At 40.6% G+C, this 18,360-nt stretch overlaps 1 protein-coding gene across 1 annotated transcript in view; it reads right to left on the bottom strand.

Annotated features, from left to right (window-relative positions):
* Positions 1-18,360, bottom strand: part of PDE10A (phosphodiesterase 10A) — a gene marked incomplete at its 5' end in the record, with an annotated part of 578,327 nt that overhangs the window by 375,495 nt on the left and 184,472 nt on the right. The gene's annotated exons all lie outside the window — the stretch shown is intronic.

Raw genomic sequence — 18,360 nt, forward strand, 5'->3', positions numbered from 1 at the left:
ACAATTTATTTTTTGCTTTTGTTGCTTGTGCTTTAAGTGTCATATGTAAGAAACCATTGCCTATCTAAGATCATAACGATTTACATTTATGTTTTCTTCTAAGAGTTTTACAGTTTTAGCTTTTACATATAGGCCTTTGATCTCTTTTGAGTTAATTTTTGTATATAGTGTAAGGTAGTAATTTACTTTAAATGTCCTTCACGTTGCTCTTAAACTTTTCCATATTTACAGGGAAACAGAAAATTATCCAACATCATTAATAGCATTAGAACACCTATAGAAAGAATCCTATCCTGTAACATTTCTAAGCGCTTTGGAAGCTCAACATATCATATAGAGAGAGAAAGAACTGACCCTTGAACAACTCTGGTGATAGGGGTACTGACCCTCTACATAGTTGAAAATCTGAGTATAACTTATCATCAGCCCTCTCAATATGTGGTTCCTCCGTATCCACAGTTCTGCATCCGTGGATTCAACCAACTGCAGATCACATAGACTGTAGTATTTACTACTGAAAAAAATCCACACATAAGCGGAACCACCCAGTTCAAACTTGTGTCGTTCAAGGGTCAAATATATACATACATATATATGATACATATAAAAATTATGATAACCTAGGGTTAGAAATCCAAAGAATACTAGGAAGAAAAGGTAGGAAATCAAGATTGGCCTCTTAAATCATTTTTCCTTCAATGGCAGTTAAGGTCAGTTAATGTCCTAACTCCACCCAAAGGAGCGCTGTGTCTGAACTTGAATCAGATCTTGCTGTATTAAATCAGAGAAACACTGTGACCGTCATTAACCTTATTATTCTCATACTTTCCTCCTTTTGTCTAAAAAGGCAAATAAAACACACCAAGCATGGAGCTCCACAAACTCAAACATGTTACACGCTAAGTGAAAACAGAACACAGTAAACTGTGAAGTACCGATGTGCACTTTATATTCCGCTCTGTAAAGAATATACATGAAGGACTTCCCTGGTGGTGCAGTGGTTAAGAATCTGCCTGCCAATGCAGGGGACACGGGTTTGAGTCCTGGTCCGGGAAGATCCCACGTGCCGCAGAGCAATTAAGCCCATGCGCCGCAATTACTGAGCCTGCGCTCTAGAGCCCACGAGCCACAACTACTGAGCCTGTGTGCCGCAACTACTGAAGCCTGCACGCCTAGAGCCCGTGCTGCGCAACAGAAGCCACCGCCATGAGAAGCCCGCGCAGCGCGACGAAGAGCAATTAGAGAAAGCCCGAGCGCAGCAACAAAAAACCCAACGCAGCCAAAAATAAAATTTTGAAAGTTAAAAAAAAAAGAATATACATGAAACTGCATCTTTTCCTCCGTTACACAAATCATTACAGAAACTTTTCCATTTTTGACTCTGTTTATGACATATGCTTACTCTAGATTAGTGCTGTCCAATAGAACTTTCGGAGATGCTGGAATATTCTATATCTGTGCTGTCCCACACAGTGGCCGTCTGTGGCTATTAAGTGCTTGAAGTGTGGCTAGGCTGGCTGAGGAATTAAATGTTTAATGTTATCTAATTTTAGTTAAGTTAAATTTAAATAACCACAGGTAGTTGGTGGCTGCCCTGCCAATGCCACACCTTTATCATCTGGTAGCTATAATCTGCTTAAAAAACAAATACATTTTAGAGTAGATGAGGCTGACTACTGAAATTGTAAGCTATTTCAGAAAAAGGAAAAAGTTGAGATCTAGCTCCTGTGGTAATCTGTATTGGTTAATTTAAATAGTGATGCATCTCTCAAGACTCATTTCCTCTCTCTCTGCCAAAGAAAAGAATATATGCAGACTTCTGGCTGAATATATCCTATACGCTGCCAAGCATGTAACTAAAATTAAGCAAAAGTTTAATTGCTAATAGTTTTTTTTTATACCCTGTGAAAATCTTGGAAAGCACATAATCACATTCAGATAGAAATGTAGAACATTAGCAAGTTTGTCTGTGAGCAAAGAAACAGTACAGTGTCTGATATCTAGACAAAGAGTATAAAGCATTTTATAACATGGACCAGAGAAGAGAAAGGGGCCTCAGTGCTCTGTTCTAAAAACTATCTTGCTCACTTGCTTAACACTTTAGTCTTCATGAGTTTGTGTGTATAATACAAAAATAAATTACTTATGCAACATACTATCTTGAGAATTGGAAAGAACTCTACAGACATAATTCCTTGTAGATAAAGAGATCATCCTTAATCTACTATGTGATTTTGATTTTTTCTTATAATGTAATTCCAGAAAATATTGACAGATATATTAATATCTAGAGAAAACAATTTCTTTACTCAAAAAGGAGTCCTGGCTATTGAACCAATATGTTATATGTAAATTATATGTCTGAAACTAATATGTTATATGTAAATTATATGTCTGAAACTAATATGTTATATGTAAATTATATGTCTGAAACTAATACGTTATATGTAAATTATATGTCGATTTTTAAAAAGAAGAGTCCTGGTAAGATCCTAGTCTCCATTTCTTTCTTTGTTTGTTTACATCTTTATTGGAGTATAATTGCTTTACAATGGTGTGTTAGTTTCTGCTTTATAACAAAGTGAATCAGTTATACATATACATATGTTCCCATATCTCTTCCATCTTGCGTCTCCCTCCCTCCCACCCTCCCTATCCCACCCCTCCAGGCGGTCCTAGTCTCCATTTCTATTCCTGAGTAACACACAGAGGAGTGAACATTGCAATAGAAATATGACCAAATGAAAACAAACAAGGGCAACCTAATGCAGAAGCACTGAAAAAAAAAAAAAGGTAGGTCCTTTCTTCTCAGGACTAGAACAGAGTCTGGTGAGGGTCCACAGGCAGTGCTCAGGGACTTAAGAACTGCCAAATAATATGCTCTGAAATGTAGAAAGCAAACACGCAGAAAGGTGTTAAATGGGAAATGCCAGTCTCCCTGCCAACCCCCAATCCCCATATCCACTGCCTAGATAAAACAATATTTCCAGGCTTCCCTGGTGGCGCAGTGGTTGAGAATCTGCCTGCCAATGCAGGGGACACGGGTTCAAGCCCTGGTCTGGGAAGATCCCACATGCTGCGGAGCTAGGCCCGTAAGCCACAACTACTGAGCCTGCGCGTCTGTAGCCTGTGCTCTGCAACGAGAGGCCACGACAGTGAGAGGCCCGCGCACCGCGATGAAGAGTGGCCCCCGCTTGCTGCAACTAGAGAAAGCCCTCGCACAGAAATGAAGACCCAACACAGCCAAAAATAAAAATAAAATAAATAAATTTAAAAATAAAATAGTTGCTTATTAAAAAAAAAATTTCCCCCTTTATCCTTCCAGAATGTTCTCTGTGCAGATAGTCATACACAATAGGCAGTCTTTTATTTCAAGAAGTTAGGTAAGTTTCACAAGCTTGAAGATGTGCTCTGAATTTCCACCCTAGAAACAATGGAGTCACTTTGGACTCCTACTTCTCCTCCTGTTCATACAACACACAGCCCATGCTCCCGGGAGTGGGCAAGAGGGGTGTCATCTCAGGCTTGGGTTTCATCACCTCTGCTCTAAAAATATTTATTAGCCTTCAAGCTGGACTCTACACCATCCTCCATGTCCCCGCACAGTGAGGGCTCTAAAACACAGGTGTGTCACTTCATTCTCTAACCATGTGATGTCAAGACATCACCTGCAGGAGAAAATGCAAAGTTCAGGAGCACAGCACTGGGACCCCTGGCTGATCCTTCCCGGGCGCACCCATCGCTGCTGCTAACGTGCCCAGTCCATGCCTCTGCCTCGAATTTCCTCCGCATTCATCCTGCTGTCGGTCCCTCTGGCCTGCAGTCCCTGTTCCCTGCCAGGCACACCCTCATTCTTTTCCCAAAGACCATGCTCCTAACGCGACCCACTGCAGTTGGTAGAATTTGATTGATAGATTGAGTTTTCCAGGGCAGGGCTCCTGTTTTGTTAATATTTTTACCTGTCGTGCCCAGTACAATCTGTGGCTGAATGACAGGACCCCAGATATTTGCAGCCTCTGTATTTATTAAATGGTGAGGAGAGCCCGAGAGCCTCTAGGGGGTCGCTATGGAATAAGCGAGTATAAAAATCCACGGGAGCTGAACCAGCTTCATTGTGTTGTGTCTGCAGAGCCCCGGGGGCCCAGGAACCAGTTCTGGCAGGGCTGCATCTCATCACACAGGACACCGACTGCTAAACCACACTGCAAAGCCTCTCACAGCTGTTAGTGTTCGCACAGCTCCATTTTGCTATTAGCCCCACAGGCTCGTGAGTGGTTCCAGTATAACCCGCACTTGTAATGCTTCCAGGCTCATCAGCATAAGCCCGATGTCACAGATCCAACAACCGGATTCCAATACGGGTGAAGTGACCAGAGAGAGATTTCTGCTCACTCCCACGAAATAAACAGGAAATAAAACTTACTCCCTCAAAGCTTATGTTCCTCAAGAATTCTGTAAATAAAACAAATAATACATTCATGACAATGGCAAATAATATAATTTCAAGATCCTGATCTCACCTCTACCAAATCTCCACTTAAAAAAAAAGGAAGGAAGGAAGGAAGGAAGGAAGGAAGGAAAGAAGGAAGGAAGGAAGGAAGGAAGGAAGGAAGAAAGAAAGAAAGAAAGAAAGAAAGAAAGAAAGAAAGAAAGAAAGAAAGAAAGAAAAGAAGCAAACAAAGCAAAAGGAAAAATTTTAAAGCCCTGCTTCTCTCTCCTACCTCATTAGGCCCTAGGTTGTAAGCTGGTGGCAGTCCTGGGAAGTTCGTGGACTGTGTAACCTTGGCTGCACTAGAACAGCACGAGGGGCCTAACGACAGCCACACTTGGTCAATTGTAGTGGAACTGGACTGTGGACTGCGTCCATCTGACTGGCTGAGGGACTGGGGCTGGTGCACCCGCTGGGAACGTGTAGCTGGTGGGTTCTGACTGACGTCAGGGGAGGGCTGCTGGGTTTATTTTCAGAAGTCGCCTTGCTCCCCCACCAGAAGTTGAACATTCACGCCACCATATATATTCTATTGTGTTTGAAAATATTTCTTTAAAAGATCCACCTTAAATATTTCTGGGAAACTGAAATGATGTTTAACTCTGATAATATCTTATTTAAACAAATACAAACTGCTTTTAGTCCCATTGGCAAGACAAAGAATAAAGCATTGTGTGATTTGAAAAAGTCTGACAAGGAAACTACCAACTATTTTATAGGGATTATTTTTCATGTTCAAATAGGATGCACTTTGGTTATTATGCAGCATAATTAGACTAAATGGTCCTTTAAGGTTCCTCAACATTTTCATAGCCACCTTTCACCTATAGTAAAGCCCTAACAAAAAGAAGGAAGAAACCCAACCCTTTAACCTTTAACTCCTCTTTCAAAACCCTGCTGCTTCCTAGTATCTATTTTAACATCATATCGCATCACATCCAAAGTTCTCACTGCGGCATCCGGGACCCTCCTCTGCCAATTTCCATTCAGTCCTTCTGAAACGTTGGTCCTTGCCTGATGGGAACCCGCTTTGCGTGGTGAGCAGCTGGACCTCGCAGGGCTGCTTTCCTTCACTGGGTCTCATCACCTCATCTATAAACATGGGAGGCTGGGTGACCTCTAGGTTCCCTTTCTAACTCTATGATCTAGTGATTATGACCACTTCTTATTGCAATATTAATTAGTACTTTACTCTCCAAATGAGTCTAGTTGGGAAAACAAATGGCGGGGGTAGGAGGAGAGGGAAGCAAGGGCTCTGACCCCCTTTTCTTCCTATAATAACTGAGGAAAGATTGTGCTTGTTGATTTTGACGGGGAGCAAAGACTTGGACAGAGTGAAAAGTCTGAAGGACAGTCTATTTCAGAAGCAGCAATGCTGGGATATTCGGAGGCATGCACTGTGACATGGACGCACAGCCCCCAGCCCTGCAAAGCGCACACATTCCCGGACTTGCCTGTGAACCAACCATCATTTTCACAGAAATCAGTAAAGCGAGTTCTTCATCTCTAGAAACCTGATTCTTTCAACAAACTCATTTTTATCATTTCCCTGGGCCAAATCACTTTTTAATAGGCAAAATGATCTGTGAAAGCACGCATCCCTCTGAATTTTTTGGTTTTTTATTACTTCAGGTTCAAGTTAATGAGCTTTTACTTATTTCTATTCAATCAGCACAAATTATTATTTTTAAAATATGCACATGCATAACTGGTCTCTTACATCCTTGGCAGAAGAAATAATCACATTTTTTCTTGAAAATATTTCTTTTTTACTTATTTGAGAAATGCATGTTGACATTACGGGTCCTCTTAGAAGTTTCCACGTCGAAATAATGTTCAGCATAAAGTTTGCCTCGTGTTGCTAGGAGAGACAATATTTGAAAAGCTGTTCTTATATTTTGCAATGACAACTTGTTCCCTATCGCTTCATTACTTTTTTCATATTCTCAAATAGAAGTATTAGCTTAAAAAACAGAAAACACTTCTAATTTTCAAATATTTATTTTTTCTTCCTACAGAGAAAAGTTCAGATCTTCAACTTCAGTAATTTTGACCAGGACACAGCCAAGAACCAAAAATAAGACAGAAAAGAGGCCACTGACTCAAATTTAGGCATTAAATGAGTTCCCCACTGATAGAAGGCTAGTTTCGGTTTAATAGTTTATGGCCAAAATTTCCAAGTAACGGCCTATTAAGAAGCAGGAAAGAGAAGGAAGGAGAGGGTTTCCAGAATCTTAACCAAGGATGAGAGCAAAAAGTGACTTTGTCAGTGTGACAATAAGTAAAGAGACAGAAACACCATAAAATCTAGATATAAGAAAAGAAATCACATGGGGCCATCAGTGCAACAGGGAAAAACAGCTCTCAACCCTGGAAATTTTTTTTTTTTTTTCTTTTTCTGTACGCGGGCCTCTCACTGTTGTGGCCTCTCCCGTTGCAGAGCACAGGCTCCGGATGCACAGGCTCAGCGGCCATGGCCACGTGCCCAGCCGCTCCGCGGCATGTGGGATCTTCCCGGACCGGGGCACAAACCCGTGTCCCCTGCATCGGCAGGCGGACTCTCAACCACTGCGCCACCCGGGAAGCCCAACCCTGGAAAATCTTAAATCATATGATTCACCAAGCATGTTCAACATGTTTCAGGGGTTTTATGTTTGTTTTTTGTTTTTATTTTTAAGGCTGAGATTGTTTAAGACATTATTTCAGAAAGACTACCATCAAAAAAAGATCTGGCATTTCAATTGTCTGAGAAATTCACTTACATGTAACCAGTCTCTTCAAGAACCCCCAATAAATGGAGACCTTTTAAATTTAAACACTCTCTCCCTCTGAAAGCCAGATAGAAAGAAAAAAGTAAAGTAAGAAGTCAATGTAAAGTGAAAGAACTTCAAGTGAGAAGGTAGATGGATGTGACATGGATGCGATTATCTTTAATTTTGTGCTTTCTTTTCATCTCAATTTCACTCTAAAAATAACTATTAAATAGCAAGGTTTTTAGGAATAGATTTGCAACACTAGAAATTAGAACTATCTCTTTTAAGAGAATGCTGAGGGGGGAAAGCAAATTGCAGGGACATATAGAAATAAATATGCGTTTTTAGGTGTATTTTTAAAACACACGTAGAACGACTACGTAATATATGTTCTTGAATATGTATGTAACAGTTTAATAGAATGGCCTGGAAAATAACAGACCAAATTCCTAATAGTCATTGCTCTGGAGAGTCAGGAGAGGGCTGGGCCTCAGGATCAGAAAGAAATTCCGGGCTTCCCTGGTGGCACAGTGGTTGAGAAGCCGCCTGCCAATGCAGGGGACACGGGTTCGAGTCGTGGTCCAGGAAGATCCCACATGCCACGGAGCAAGTAAGCCCGTGAGCCACAACTACTGAGCCTGCATGCCACAACTACTGAAGCCTGAGCACCTAGAGCCCGTGCTCCGCAACAAGAGAAGCCACCGCAATGAGAAGCCCGTGCACCACAACGAAGAGTAGCCCCCGCTCGGTGCAACGAGAGACAAGCCCGCGCACAGCAACGAAGACCCAACGCAGCCAAAAATAAATAAATAAATAAATAAATTTTTAAAAAAGAAAGAAATTCCAATGTTACTGATAATCTTTCCTTTACTTGAAAGAAAAAGATTGTTTCTTTTTTCTTTATTTGAAAGGAAAAGATCATTACTTGGAACTATTGTGACAAAATTATAACACAATTCTGGATGGCTGAAATACAGCTGTTTTATTACTTTCTTTAATTTTCTTTTTTTAGTTTTTTGTTGCTTTAATTGTTCTAAAAAAATAAGCGTGAAAGAACCCTCTTTGGGCATGACACAGAATGGCCATGACTTTGAGAACAGTCAGGGGCTAGGTACTTTACTTTACTTTCGGCACCTTTCCGTATCATTATTTAGAAAAGAAAAGTTAAGACAAACCACAAGCAGCCTGGGAAATGGTGTTAGGCTGAGTGATGTGGAAGCTGATGCTGCTTATTGGTGGTCTTTGGAAACAATCCACATTCTACTAAATACAAATGTGGATACTTCCAGCAGGCCAAGTGGAAAGTTTTTTCTAGTTTATCTCAGTAATATTATCAACAACACAGTCAATGGGGAAAACAAGAGCAAACCATTCAAAACCATTTCAGAATTGGCTTGTTGCTACAACAAGCATGGTAATCACTGCCGTGGAGAGGATGCCAGGTAGAACTCCAACCTCTGCAGAACAGCTGACCTTTTCCTAACATGTAGAGTGGCCATAACGACCACTTTGGCGGCACAATACCGTCCATCGTTAACACTTCCTTAGCAACCATTTAACACCCTGACTTTTAAATCATCCATTATTTTGGCAACAGGAAGAATATTTGCTGTTTATGAACTTTTAAAAGATCATCAGCTGAAAACAAGCCTGCTTCCTGTGACTCACCACCTCCCCTATTCATGAAACGTACCCACTACTCTGAGGACGTACAACCTAATTCCTTGAGGAAAAAATAACATACTGTTTGCACCTTTAATGGGAAAATAAAATCTTACTTTGGGGATATTAGAAAAAAGTCCTAATGTTGACTGCCCATATTTTATTCCTCTGCTACTGATTAATAGAAAGAATTTTCATTCTTTCTGATTGAAAGCAAATCATTTTGTCGAAGCAATTTTAAGCATTTTGGTTTACCTTTTAAGGTTAGTTATTAAAGTATGCCTGTAAAGCTCATAGTTAGCAAAAATACAAAATTAATTCATATTCAACTTTCAACTAGTATTAGATTTTAAGACTTATACTTAATTTTCAGCTAGAAAAAAATGGCCAATATTAGTATTACTTCCAGAAAGGGATGGTTTCATATTCTTATAAAATTCACTTGAATAATAAATTTAATCAGCTTTCACATTGCCAATGTCTTCAAATAATTTTACCACATTGGTATATCTGAGAAGAAATCAGAGAGATTTGCCAATAGTATTGAGATGCTTTTATTTATTAACTATTTTCAAAACCTTCTACTTGATGAGAAGAAAATACTCAAACTGTTTCTCATCAAAGTTTTGTAGCTGTGAAATCCACACTAATTAAAATAAACTCATTTTCAGAATGAGTCCTGTTAATTTTATAAACCAAGTAGCTTTTTCTTACTAATTATGCATATATATAATAACACACATTTAAATTTTTCTAAAGTATAAAATGGCTAAAAAGTAAGAAAATTTGAGACCAAACATACGAAGTCTCTCTGCTTCCCTCTTCTCCTGGTGGATTATAGTGACGTCCAAATAGATCCAACAAGTTCAGAAGTTGGTACAGTCACTGGTCATTTCTGCTCATTTCTATGAATTCAAAAGACTGCAGTAAAATATACAAGGCAAATGAATGTTTATAAATATAAAAGAATTGTTTTCACTCTAGCTCCTTACAGAACAGGGAATTTTTTATATACATATAATTATTAGCAGTAATTGACCTTAACAATGGCATTACTTACTTTAAATTAACTTTTGTGAACTCTCTCAAGTTCACAAAGCCTTTCCATGCACTATTCTTCACGGTCTGTGGTTGAACTGCCCTCCTCCCTCCTTCCCCTTCCCTCTCCTTCCCTCCCTCCTTCCTTTCCATCCCACGAGGGCCTTGTATTCAGCTCTGAAAACGTTTAGGAGGCCGTGTCCCTGATCCCTGAGAAACTCACAGGCAAGTCAGCAGAGTGGAGGGGGGTTAGCAGGGCACGTATCATTTCATTTAGAGACAGGGAAACTGAGGTTCAGAGAGGGTGAACAACTACCTAAGGTTTGTTCAAATCAGCAGCAGGACTTAAGTCTCCTGGCTGTTTTTCCAGCAAGATTTTTCCCTCCACGTAAGGATGCATATAACAAAATTAATCATATGTATGTGTGGGTTTTTTCCTCTCATTCTCTTCACTTTAAAAATAAGGAATGGGACTGAGTGAACTGATGAGGATGATTATAATTTTTGAATAAAAATTTTTGTTTGAATAAAAAAAAAAATCCCACAAGGACTCAGTGGCAAAAAAGCATACAAATCAATTTTCACAGCAAAGTAAAGGAGCTGTTGCAGTGGAGGATTCCTGGACTGAATGTCAATATTATGACATAGTGTGAGTGTGTTTCGTGTTTGGTAATTGCAATCGTTGCTTTTGTTGTGGTCATCTATTTACAATGCTTGGTGTCAGTTTATTTACCTCTTGTAAAAATAAAATACAGGGCTTCCCTGGTGGTGCAGTGGTTGGGAGTCCGCCTGCTGATGCAGGGGACGCGGGTTCGTGCCCCGGTCCGGGAAGATCCCACATGCCGCGGAACAGCTGGGCCCGTGAGCCATGGCCGCTGAGCCTGCGCGTCCGGAGCCTGTGCTCCGCAACGGGAGAGGCCACAACAGTGAGAGGCCCGCGTACTGCAAAAAAATAAATAAATAAAAAAAATAAAATACAGTGTGTGTGTGTGTGTTTGTGTGTGTGTGTGTGTGTGTGTGTGTGAAAAAAAGAGCTACTTCTTTTGCAAGCTCCAAATGCATACAAATAAGTTTTTTCTCTTGTTAAAAAAAATAAAAATTAAAAATAAGGAGCAGTGGGTATGAAGTAGGGAGGTAAGGGAAAGAGAATCTGGATCCTGCTCCCCTGTTATCTTCAAAACACGAATCAATGTTAGTATCTGGTGCCCTCCAGTTTCCTGAAGAGCAGTGTTGGGTCCAGTGTTAGCTGCCGCTGAACCTCGGCTTCCCTCCCTAGGACTGGCGTGTGCGGGTGGGATGGAGGCAGGCTGGCACTGCAGATGGGGCGGCCACCGGGTCGGAGAGTGGACTCAAGGTTGTGTTGGAGTAGCAGGAAAGCTGCTTTCCTAGAATGTAATTTATTTGAGGAGGCATAGAGGGAGACGGGACAAACATCATGGGTCTTCAAGGGATGCAGTGGACTGATTTTTCTCCTGAGAAATGAGCGGTTTCTCTCTGCTTCTATCATAGTTTTCACATATGACCCTTTTCTAAGGAATGGTTGTGACCAAGGCACTGATCATTTAACCCAGTGGTCCCCACCCTTTTTTGGCACCAGGGACCCGTTTCATGGAAAACAATTTTCCACAGATTGGGGGCGATGGTTCAGGTGGTCATGCGAGCCATGGGGAGCGACAGATGAAGCTTCGCTCCCTCGTCCACTGCTCACCTCCTGCTGTGCGGCCCGGTCCCTAACAGGGGTTGGGAACCCCTGATTTAACCCATGAGAATACAGCCAGAGCCTCATCTTTGCGATCAACGGCAGTGTACCTCTAGGAAGGATAAACTATGATTCTGAGTCATTCTAAGCAGGAACGTAAATCTGGTGAACTTTCTGTTAAATACAGGCAGGTGCTCTCCTGTTACCATCCCTAGTCTAGGGAAAGCACCAGACGTGCAAAACCACTCAGAAGATGGATAAGATGGAAAGGGTCTCTTCCCCCGGGACATCTGCATTTATTGTTATTTAATATTTAATGCACACAAAAGAATATCTGTATAAAGCACAGCAGTAAGTTATGAAGCATGAGAATAAATGGACCACTGTGAGTCAGTCATCAAACGCAGAACGGGAACAAGCTTTCTCATTGCCGCGCTAGCCTGCTCCTCCCTGCTCCATCTCCAACTTCTCCCCAGAGGGCCTCATTTTCTGAAATTTGGGTTAATCATTACCTCCTTTTAAAGAAAGCATTTTGGGACTCCACTGGTGGTCCAGTAGGTAAGACTCCACACTCCCAATGCAGGGGACCTGGGTTCGATCCCTAGTCGGGGAACTAGATCCCACATGCCACAACTAAGACTTGGCACAGCCAAAATAAATAAATAAATAAATATTTTTTTAAAAGAAACCATTTTTATCACATATATATGTACTTCTTGAATGATCCATTGTTTAGCTGTGCTTGGTTTGGGGTTCCAACAAACAATGTCACCATATTCATAATATGCTAGTCTTCACTGAGCATTCTGTTTCTAGGATTCATCCACTTTATAGAGTGTAGATGACATAGCCATTTTCACTTTTGTCTAACGTTCCACTTTGCGAATAAAACAATTTTCATTCCTCCATCCTCCTGTTGATGGACTTTCGGGCTGCCTCTAAAGCCACTGGACACATCCCTGGACCCCTAGCAGATCTGAATTCACTTTCAACTGTCATGATGCAGTATGGGTTCCTGTCTTGCAGCTGTCTTTCACCTCCTACCTTCCCACGTGGCCGCAGCAAGCTGCTTCTCCCACTTCCCCCTCCTTCTCTGATTTGCTGAGAAAGGACCATTTGCCACCTTCCAATTCACTGCTGCCTATGCCCTGCACCAGTCCACACACAGTCACAGAGCATACATCATGCCCTGCTTGTCTCTTAAAGGATGAAAAGCTTATTTAACAGGGCCATTCCACACCACCCTCACTCCACATAACCTCTCATATAGCATTCTGATCTCACCACACCTCTTCCATTCTCTTCATCATCTGTGACGCGCCCCACAATGTCCTGCCATGTTCCCACCGACCTCCAGGATGAGGTCAGGGCCCTCCTTGCACTTTTCCACTCCACCCTTTTTGCTGACATCTTTCTGGCCCTCAGCATCATTTCACTTACCCATTAATGAATCATCATACGCTCTAACTCTGAATAAATGATTTTTAAGAACTCATGTGACCTTCATCTTGATCCTGCAATATACTGCCTTGGAAGACCTTATAAGCACTTGAGGAAACTTCAACCCCAGCATTCAGAACTCACCACATTCTCAATTCACCACAACCATCTCACCTGCTACTTCATATAGTCTCACACCTACAAAATCTGCTCTTGTATTCAGTCAACAAACATATATATATGTGAACTTGAGAGAGTTCACAAAAGTTAATTTAAAGTGAGTAATGCCATTGTTAAGGTCAATTACTGCTAATAATTATTATATGTACGTAAAAAATTCTGTGTTTTGTAAGGAGTTAGAGTGAAAGCAATTCTATTATATTTATAAACGTTCATTTGCCTTGTACATTTTACTGCAGTAGCCTGACTTCACAGAAATGAGCAAAAATGGCCAATGACTGTACCAACTTCTGAACTTGTTGGATCTATTTGGATGTCGCTGTAATTCACCAGGAGAAGACAGAAGCAGAGAGACTTAGTATGGATATTCTCAAATTTTCCTAATTTTTAGCCTTTTTATACTTTGGAAAAATTTAAATGTGTGCTCTACATATGTGTGTGTGTGTGTGTGTGTGTGTGTGTGTATATATATATATATATATATATATATATGGAGAGAGAGAGAGAGAGTGATGTTGACATACAACTGAATAAGACATGATTCTTGCCCACAGGGGGCTCACAGTAAGTGGGGCGTGCAGGAACACAGACAGACAACTATAAACTGCTCTGGTGAGTTCAAAGACAGAGAAGCATTCTATTAAAGGGCACACCTGCGAAGGACACCTACCCTCTTCAGGGCTGGGGGAGAGGTGCTCAGTGACAACTTCCTGGAGGTGAGTGGGATCTGGCAGAGCAAAGAGGAAGAGTCTATTTTATAGAGAAGGAAAAACACGAGCAAAGGAAATAAGGAAATAAGAGAAACATATCATGGTGAATGTGTGGAACTTCAAATTATTCCAGAACTTCTCTACCACCTCTTCTGAAACTGCTCCTTCCATAATCCTCTCCCTCTCACGTCAACACCTCTCTTCCTCTGGCTCATTCTTTTCAGTCTCCAAGACTTTCTAGGTCTCCATTCTTCTAAATGATCCTCCCTCAACCCTGCCGTCAGCTCAGGAGAAAGTCCTCTACAGCTGCTCACCACCTCTACCCACCATGGAGCTGTGATCCGAGAGTGGGGCAGAGACTACCACTGCCCTTTTCTCCTTCTATCCTCCCATTGGCCCAAGACATGGGAAGCATTATGCAGGATACAATCCAAAATTACTCGGCACTCAAAAACCAGGAAAATCTCCCTTTTTGCATCGGGAAAGACAATCAATCAACCAACGCCAAAGCAAAGAGAACACAGATGTTGCTATTCAAATACATCAAAGCAGCTGTTACACAGAAAGGATTTGGAATTTTAAATTTATCTTGTATAAGAGAGTCCATGCTACTTGGAATAAGTTCCCTTTCTCAGGACAGATGCCTGTCTTGCCTCAAGTCTGAATGTTTTATTGCCTTTTATGTCCTCTCCTTATATTCAATTTTTCCCTTCTCAGATTATTCACATTTGTATCTCTAAGTGGTACAAGTTTGAATTCAATTGCAAAGTGCCTTGAGTTTGTCTAAGGAAACTGAAACTTGACAAATAATAAAAATACAAAAACAGAAAAACAATCTTATTCCGAGCATTCCAGTTTTAATGCTCCCAGATGACCAAATCAGCCTTCAGAGCGTTCTCTGTCCTACTTCTCACTTTACTTGTGGTGTGACCATGTTCACTATAATCTCAAAGGAGAAAAAAAAAGCCTTGTAAAGAAAGCAAAAACAATGACAAATAATAAAAATAATAATGTCTAGTAACTTTTTTTTGCCTCAACATTCAGGGTGAAAATGCAATAAAATAGTCTTTAATATTCAGAAAGGCCAGTCATTTTCTTTCAAAACGTAATTGAAGTTTCATGCTTAATGAATCCCAATATGGAAAATAACAGAGATGCTGAATCTAGTAAAGTGACAAAAATGAGTTTGTAACAATTATCTTCATACCAAACCAAAACGGGTAAATCATAAGAGAACAGTTAATAACCCCCTAATGTGATTAATTTGAAATGCTGCACTTTCCAGATAATACATTAGAGCCTGCGTTACAGAAAAAAAAAAAAGAAAGTCTGTGAAAGTTATAAATGGAAAATGGTAAAGTAAAATAGCACAGTTCTGCAGATGCCCAGCAAATACCATCCGACACTGGGTTCTCAGGAGGATGGAGAGCAAATTGACAAGCCCAGGAAGGCAGATCCCTGGTTAACAACGTCCACGCCAGAGGACAGCATCATCTATGAGGATTTATTCGGACCATCTCTGCGCTCTTCATAGTCACCAAATCCTCATAATAAATAACTACTGAGGTTACGTGCACAAGGCACAGTACCGAGCTTCACCTTCCCGCATTGGTGTCGTCTGTTGGTCTGAATTTGCCGGAGGTCTCTGACTCTCAACTCTTCTGCTGTAATATCTGATACTGACTGTGCTCTACTTAGCATTTGCTTGTTGTTGAACTTTCTGTATTTGTTTGGTGTCTGACCATGGGCAGGTACAACTCTGGGTGATGCTTTGCTATTCCTTATTTGGTGCATTCAGCCCCAAGCCTGGGTATCGGTGCAGAATGACCAAAAAAGAATTCACAGAGTTGCAAAGACAATAATATTATCATCCTTTCAGGGGTTTATGTAGTAGAGAAGATGAAGTACACACACACTAACCATCACATTAAGGTGAGAGCTTATGGTCAGCAGGATAAGGACCCCTCCCAAATGAATTCCATGTCCTAATTTCTGGAAACTGTGAATGTTACCTTATGTTGCAAAAGGGCCTCTGAAGATGTAATTAAGTTACAGATCTTGAGATGGGGACATCATCCTGGATTTATCAGGTGGGCGCAATGTAATCACAGGGGACCTTAAAAGTGGAAGGCAAAGATAGAAGGAGAGACAGTGGGAGACTTGACTATGGAAGAGGAGGTCAGGGTGATATTCCATGAGAAAAACTCGACCAGATGTTGTGGGCTTTGAAGATGGAGGAAGAGGCCTACTAACACCTTGATTTAGCCCAGTGGGACCGGCGCTGAGCTGGTTAACTCACAGAACTGTAAGGTAATAAGTTCTCGTCGTCTTAGTCCACTACATTTTTGGTTATCTGTTACATCAGCCATAGCAAATAATACATTGTCCCAAATTAAGAGCAAAAAAGTCCACAGAAGGGAGAAATATGCAGGAATGTGGGAATAAAGGTAGTTGATCTGCTGTCTAAACTAAGTGTAATCTGAAAGTTCTAATTAAAGTATGTTCACCTTGAAGTCCTTAAATCAAAAGTTTCTTAATAATTCAAAATTTAATCACGAAGTTAGCATATAGCTCAGTAAAAGGACTAAAGTCATGTGAATCACTGACAAGTTAATTGGCCTCCGGGATTTCACTGTCATCCTTCCCGTGAATTTGATTTATTGCTTCAGAGAAATCATATTACTAATTTAAGTCTGCCTCCCAGGCATTGCCATAGACACACCACCTTATCTCATCTCAAGTCACAGAAATTGATTTGGTCACCCTAACTGAAAATCACTCTATAACCTAGTCAGAGGGTCTAGAGTGGGGACCAGGTGTGGGAAACCTGATTAAGTGGATTACAAACTGCCCAAAAAATAGATTGAGCCCAGTGGCAGCTCTGACGTGTCCAAGCATTACACTCAAAGTTAAAGATCAATATGGTTTCACTGTGTTTCATTTGACCTTTCAGAGATGAACACTGGACTCAATTACCCAACCCTCCCCTGTCATTTCCTGTGGAACTTGGAACTCTGCTAACTCAATCCATCATATTTCCCCTGGGTCCACATATAACGTAGTATCCATCATAAACTAATTCTGAAACTAAGACGCCTATTCAGAAGAACATCGAGAACCACATCTTACTGTGTGCCCAGTGACATCTTTACTGCCTCTACAGATGCCTCATGACCTAATTGATACCCGTTGTGTGGACCAGTAAATCATGTAGTCAAATTTCCAAAGTAAATTATGTACAATTTTTAAATGCTGCTGAATACAAAGAAAAGAACAAAATGACCTATATAAATATAGATTTTAGTATGTTATTTTCATATTACCGCAGGTTTTAAACACCTACTTTGTAATACTCTCTGATGTTTCACACACACTTTCTTGCCTTATAAATTGATGAGTAAATGACTTACATACTCTAAAAAATTATGTAGTCCTTGAAGGCAGTAACCATTTTATGGCTACCTGGCAATCTGAAATAAAGTATTCAGTTAGCAAGGGCTTGGTGAGTATCTGCTTAACTGGAGATAAGAAAACTCTACAGGAGAGCATCTTATCATAACCATCCAGCTGCACAGACCCAGGGGGCTGTTACAGAATATAATGTAAGTTACTATCACAGTCATAACTTTACTATGATTTTTTAATGTGTGTCCTATCAGTCCTACTAGGGTATATTCTTTTTAAAGGTCAGGAACAGATAGTTTAGATTTTTATCCTCTACCATAGCATGTAATGTGGCACAGTTCTACTCATTCATACCATTTCTACAGAATGAATGAATAATATTAAGAAACAGCTATGTGTACAATAAAAAAGAGGTCACCTTTTCAGATGGAGGCTTTTTAGTAGTTTGATAATTCTTTTTTAAGCCTGGTTTCTAGAGGAGTGATGGGCATTGATCATAGAAGAGAAGAAGAAGATTCTTTTCAAGAAGGAAGATTTCTTTCCCAGAAGCACAGAAGGAAAGCATCAGGGCATGGCAAGACTATTGGTTTAGAGAAATCTCACACTCAGTACTAAAGTGTCATAGAATCGTTGCTCTACAAACCTTTAACTGGCTGTTGCTAGGTCAGTTTAAAGAGTCTGAAAAAACACTGTTTGAGAACCAGGAGTGATGGAAGAGAGTCCATCTAATTACACCCCATTCATTTTAGAGAAGAGGGAATTAGAACAGAAGAGTTAAGCGACTTGTCAAGTTCCACCTGCTAGTTAACTTGAAAGCCAGGAGCAACCCAGGTTGATGATATGAAGTGAATGAACTGGTGTCAGGAGAAAGTGAGAGAAGGCAATGCAGGTACGAAAGTGTGCCTGTAGCTCATCTGACTAGTAATGCGCCTACTTCAGTGTGGTGTAAAACTAACTTTATTGGCCCTCAGGACTGTTTATCAA

The sequence above is a fragment of the Grampus griseus genome, assembly GCF_964374135.1.
Source record: "Grampus griseus genome assembly, chromosome: 13".
Lineage (NCBI taxonomy): Eukaryota > Metazoa > Chordata > Mammalia > Artiodactyla > Delphinidae > Grampus > Grampus griseus.